Here is a 6,077-nt window from a genome sequence, read left to right on the forward strand (position 1 = left end):
TTGTATTCTTTGTTCTTTTTAGATTTTAGTTTTAAGTAATCTCTACACCCAACCTGGGGCTCGAACTCCCCACCCCGAGATCAAAACTCACGGGCTTTACCGACGGAGCCCGCCAGGTGCCCCTAGTAGCCAGTATTCCTGCAGTCGCCAGTATGCGTCGCCGTTCACGTGGGTGCTTCTCCACGCGAACGTCGTGCACAGCCTCTGCACGTGTGCGCACAGGCAGCAGGGTCGCTGGGACCGCGTGTCCCAAAATACTCTCCACCTGCCACGTGTAATTACTCTGAACGCCACGCTGACCAAGGTCACCGCGATGGCTGCGCTAGCTCTGAAAATCCTAAAAATCATGGAATTGTACTTTTTTATTAAAAAAAAAAAACAAGGACTCGACTCCCCGCACCTCGAGTCAGGCTGGCTGAGCCTATCTCCGGAGAACGCTCGCCGGAGTCCAGTCTCACACAGGTCTCTGCCTGTGATGGCGAAGGGGCCCCATCCCCTCCCCTCGACAGCCCCTGGGGAGCCGCTTCCCGTTTTCCGAGTGTCCACAGTCTCCTGGCTCTGGCCAGCCAAGCTTAGGCCCCCCGCCTGCCAGGCACCAGGGGGCCGACCCAGCCTCATCCAAACACACCGGGGCAGAGAGAGCATGTGCTGGTGCGAAGGGAGGGGTGGGGGTGGAGAGCCAGAATACCAGATGCGCCCGCCTCCCCTTCCTCTGTCCCAGGACGCCCTTCTCCCCCTGCACGCGTTTCTTGGGGCCCCGGGGTGCCCACCTCCCCGGGCAGTTGGCCGGGTCCCAGCGCTAATGCAGCATCACAGAGAGAAGCAGCGGTCAGAGCCGGGCTGGTGCGACAGGAGAGCACGTGGCTCCCCGTCAGAGGACATTCAGGACTGACCTGGCTGCCGTTCTGTCAGCTCCCCGGGGCCGGGCTGCGCCCTCCCCATCCCGGCTTTCCCCAAGTCAGCCAGGGCGAGCAGGGGACATATGGACACATAATAATATCAGTGAATACTACACAGTATTATTGTCTCCCCAAGTCTTGGGACCATGATCTTTCTTTTTAGTAGGACTTAATTTTTAGAACAGTTTTACATTGACGGAAAATGGAGACAATAGTATAGAGTTCCCATGTACCCTGCACCCAATTTTTGAAATTATTATTAGCGTCTTACATTAGCATGATACATTTGTTACAATGAATTAACCAATACCGATGCCCTGTGACTGAGGTCCATAGTTTATTCAGCTTTCCTTTGTGTGTTTTTTAAAAAATTTTTTAAAAAGTTTAGATATTTGGAGGGAAAGAGAGAGTGTGTGTGTGCACAAGCGGGGAAGGGGCAGAGAGATGGGGAGAGAGAGAATCCCAAGCAGGCTCCGCACTCCACACAGAGCCCGACACGGGGCTCAAGCTCATGAACTGTGAGATCACGAGCCCAAACCAAGTATTCTTGATTTTGTCACTCAACCGACTGAGCCACCCAGGCGCCCCCAGACCTCCTTTGTTTTAACCTCACCTCCCTCTTCTACCCCAGGACCCCATCCAGGACTTCACGTTGCCTTTAGTTCGTGTCTCCTGGGGCTCCGCTGTGGCCATGACCGTTTCTCAGACTTTCCTCGTGTTTGCTGACTTGGACAGTTTTGAGCAGTGCTGGGTGGGTATTTATTCGGAGGAGCCACCACGGGAATTTGTCTGATGTCTTTCTCCTGATTAGAACGGGGCCGTGATTTATTGGGAGGAAGACCCCAGAGGTAGAGAGCCATTGTCCTCACATCCAGAGCTCATACCATCAACGTGATGTAGGACTGTTGGTCCTGGCCTTGACCACCTGGCTGAGGTCTGTCAGCTTTCTTCCCTGGAAAGCTACTCTCCTCACCCTCCCTTCCAGGCTGCACGCTTTGGAAGAAACTCAGTGTGTATAGCCCACGCCTAAAGAGCAGGGAGTTACGCTCACCCTCCTTGAAGGCAGAGGGTCTGCATAAATTATTTGGAGTTCTTCTCTTGGGAGATTTGTCTCTTCTCCCCCATTTGTTAATTTATTTAATCATTGATATCAGTAAGGACATGTGGATATTTATTTTTTTACTTCAGGCTATAATAAGCCACTACCACTTTATTTATTTTGTTGTTCCCGGGGATATTGTTAACATCCAAAATACCTTCACGCCTGACATCATCCATTCAAAATCAGGCTCGTGTTTGGCATGGGTCAGAGCTGCAGGAAATCAGCGCAGATGACACACGGAAATCTCCGTGCATGAACAGAGCCAGGTAGCCAGCAGGCGTGTGGGAAGAGGTTGATGGGTCTTGTGATAAAGCTGTGACCCACCTCCCATGTCTGTGATGTCCGTTCCCTCATTCAGACCACTGGTGCTGAGCCCCCGGGACGTACCACACAGCTTGCTAAACACCAGGTTGCTGTGGTCTGCTGGGAACAGACAGGTAAACAGGTAATTATGACTCAGAGCCATCCAAGCGATGCTGTCACAGAGGTGGTGTTTGTGCTGGATCTTAAAAGCAGTCAAGGTCAGGGAAGGACATCCTTGGGGAAGGCACAGTATGGGCAGAGTGTAAGAGGACCCGTCCCTTGGGAAGGAACCAGGCTCTGCTGGGTCACTGACAAGGCAGACAAGCTTTGGGGGCCAGAATGTGGGGTTTGAGATTGTGGGAGGGAGGACAAATGGGCCGTGAGTCAGGACTCTGCTGTGAAGCTACCATAATAGAAACTAACCCTGGTGGGTCGCCAGCCAAAGGAGTTTTACTGGAAGGGATACTTGGAGGAATAGTTTCAGCTGTGTTTAGCGGAGACCCTACCGCAATAGCAGTAACCTACAGACCTTGTTCTGTCACATAAACAAAAGAGAAAGAGAGCTGATGTGGAGACCCCCTGAATTCATCAGAGGCCCAGGCTTTCTGTTTCCGCTCCACCGTCTATGACTTCCATTCTCAGATTATCCCATGGCCTAGAATGGCTGCTAGAACTCCAGCCATTGCTTCCACGTGCCAAGCAACAGGAAAGAAAAGGGAGGGAGGACCAAATGGCACCCTGTCCTGGAAGTCCCACCCAATACTTGTGCATCCATCCCCTGGCAGGGACCCACTCATGGCCACACCAGCTTGGAGAGAGGCTGAGAAATGATATCATTTAGCCAGCAAATTACAAGTCTAAAAAAAAAAAATTGAGGAGGTCACCCAGAGAATCTGCCACGAAAACATACCAGGGGGCTCAGTGAGCCAAAGCAAATCTAGAGAGGCAGGATAAACACTGGGCAGGGGGCAGGGGCTTTCTGGAACCAGGCAGGAGAAGTGACCAGGAAGGATGGTGCTACTCTGCCGTTCACCACCAGAAATCTGTCTTACGGCGATCTTATCTCCCCACCGCTTGCTCAAGATTCACACTCCCAGACAGGTGCATCCAGAGGGCCAGTGTGCATCACGTGACTGAGCTCTGCCAGTGGGGAGGAGGGGAATCACCATTTCCTCTGGTGGTAGGAGTCGTCCGGGCCACTGGCTGGGAGCCTCGTGCTGTGGGGAGGGGGGTGGTTGGCACAGCCACAGAAGACAGCCCCGTGGACCCACACTTTGATTCCTCCTGGAGAAGCTCCCCATCTCAGAAGGGCCAGAGCCTCCAGGTCCAGCCAATGCTCCGTCTTCCATTAGCTTCTCCTGCGTTCTCTTCTGCCACCTCTTTCCTCTTCCCTTTCTAGACTTTTCCATACTCTCACTTCCACTGAGGCGGGAATCGTTAACAAGACAACGTCAGAGCTGGAGAGAAGAGATGACCACATATTGAGCGCTTACTGAACACGAGACTCAACGCCAGATGCTCTGCCAGAGGTGAAGTGTTAGGATTGTGCGAGCCGATGGTCAAACGCAGCCATCGATGAAAATGAAATTACGTCAAAAACAAAGGTAGTAAGGATCCCAAACTCATCATTGCCTGAGGGCTCTACCACATACTGCCATCATCTGGGCTCTTGTCTGTTGTGTCCTTGCAGCGGAAATCCACGGAAAGGAACTGAGGAGCCGCTGACATCTCTTCCTGACCTGCATTCGGTGACATCACGTTGGCAGCTTGAAATCGGTCGTGGTGGGAACACGTGCACCATGGAAACTGGCAAGCGCCACCAACCAGGGCTCTCCCCCGCCCCAGGAACCTGGTATATTTACCAGCAGAACACGGTCTGTCTACATGCTGCACGAGGCGATGACATAGAGTCCGGAAACAAACGAGACGGGGACATGTAAAACAGAGCTTCATGTTAGTCCAAGAAAGTGAAATTAATTCTAAGCACCTATTAATTCCGTACCCACGTTTCGCTTCCCCCGCTGTGACCCTTAATGATGTAGCTATGATTTTTTGAGCCTCCGTTAGAAGCCAGGCATATGAATTCATCTTCTGTTACTACCACTTTCAAGTGAAATGTGATTATGGTCCCATTTCACGAATGAGAAAACTGAGGCACAGAAGGGTTGAGAGACTGCCCAAGATCAAACCTTTTGCTCCCTGCCACAGGGCCTCTTGTCTGGCTCAGGGTGTACCTGCCCCTTTCCAGCCTGAAATAACCCAGATGCCAGCAATGACGTCATCGGATGTGTTGTGACTTTAAATTGCAAGCGATCTTCTCATCCACTTCTGCTTTTTCTGAAATGTCATTTATTCTTTGGCTCGAGCTATTTTCCTTTCCGTCCTCTCCAGCTTTATGCCATCGCATTTAGCCGTGACGGTGATAAAGCCCTTTTCTTTACAGTTACCTAGCCCAGGCAAGTGCTAGTTTATAACCTTCACCGGATAATTAATGCATGTGACAACACACAGGCATTGCACACACTTCAGCAGCAGGAACAGGACGCGTTTGCCAGCACAAGGGCTAGAGATAAATTGCAGGGGGAAAGGCCTGCACCCCCTCCCCTGGGAACCCGCACCCCACAGCTGGCATCTTCTTCTCCAGCATCCTCATCAACAGTGTGCGTGGGCAGCCAGTGTGGTCTCCCTGAGGGGGAAACAGAGCCCTGGCAAGGAAGTGACTCACCCAGGGCATCAGCAAATTAGCGCCAGAGGCGTGTGGGACACAGGAGTTCCGGGAAGAACCCAACCAGGAGCGGGGATGACCTCACGCGAAAGCCAGTGTTTCTTGAGTGACTGAGTGAAGGTTTCTCTAAGTACTCAGTACTCTCCGTGCTTATGTACGGTGTGTTAGCTTTGACTTTCTGGCTTTGTTTTATATTTTCTTGACGTTCCTGCATGGTAAACTCCTTAGGATACGGAGGAAAGTATCTCGAGCTCCCTAAAATCGAGTTCCTTCGTCTTTAAAATCGGGATCACCGTCACAGCCTCACAGGGCTGTTACGAGCAACGAGCAGCACCTGCATAGGAAAGAGCTGGCGTCTCATTCATGGTGCGTGTCTCGCACAGATGCTCATCTGATGGGGGCACTGAGTGTGCCCGTCCATCAGGTACAGGAGCGGCCACCATTCTTAGTATACGTCTGTAGTTTGTTTTGTTGTTGCTGTTTTTATTTTAGAGAGGGAGCGCGTGAGCAGGGGAGAGGGGCAGAGGGAGAGAGAGAGAGTCCCAAGCAGACTCCACACTCAGTGCAGAGCCCGACGTGGGGCTCGATCCCACAACCCTGGGATCACGACCTGAGCTGAAATCCAGAGTCAGCCGCTCAACCGACTGAGCCCCGCCCACCCTCCCCCCCCCGCCCCGATGTTTGTAGTTTGTAACTCATCTCATGTGTCACGTAGAGTGGCCAGGACTCTGCGTGTTCTATAAATGGGCTTCGAGGACACGTATCTATGTGGAGAGGCTCGTTCCTAAATTGGCAGCCCAGAGCCGCCTCCATGAGCCACGAAGGAACTCTGTTTGGTAATTACCATCTCCACCTGGAAAAAACCCCGTGACTCAGCTGGGTGGAAATGCCACCAGTGCCGCAGGGACAGGAAAGGAGCTGGGACCTTGGCCAGCTCCGAAGGGAGGCTGCTGTCCGGTTCCCGGGGCGGGGGGGGGGAAACCCGGTGTGGCCTCTCACTTGCCTCTCAGGAAAGACCACACAGCTGGGGACCAAAAGCCGCCTCGTC

At 52.6% G+C, this 6,077-nt stretch overlaps 1 long non-coding RNA gene across 1 annotated transcript; it reads left to right on the top strand.

The window, feature by feature from the left end:
* Window positions 1-2,326: 2,326 nt before the first annotated feature.
* LOC132664846 (uncharacterized) lies at window positions 2,327-5,243 on the top strand. Its single transcript, XR_009603885.3, has 3 exons — window positions 2,327-2,446; window positions 3,704-3,908; window positions 3,995-5,243. It is a non-coding gene; the product is annotated as an uncharacterized LOC132664846 (long non-coding RNA).
* The last annotated feature ends 834 nt before the right edge of the window (window positions 5,244-6,077 follow it).

The sequence above is a fragment of the Panthera onca genome, chromosome F2 (assembly GCF_046562875.1).
Source record: "Panthera onca isolate mPanOnc1 chromosome F2, mPanOnc1 haplotype 2, whole genome shotgun sequence".
Taxonomy (NCBI): Eukaryota; Metazoa; Chordata; class Mammalia; order Carnivora; family Felidae; genus Panthera; species Panthera onca.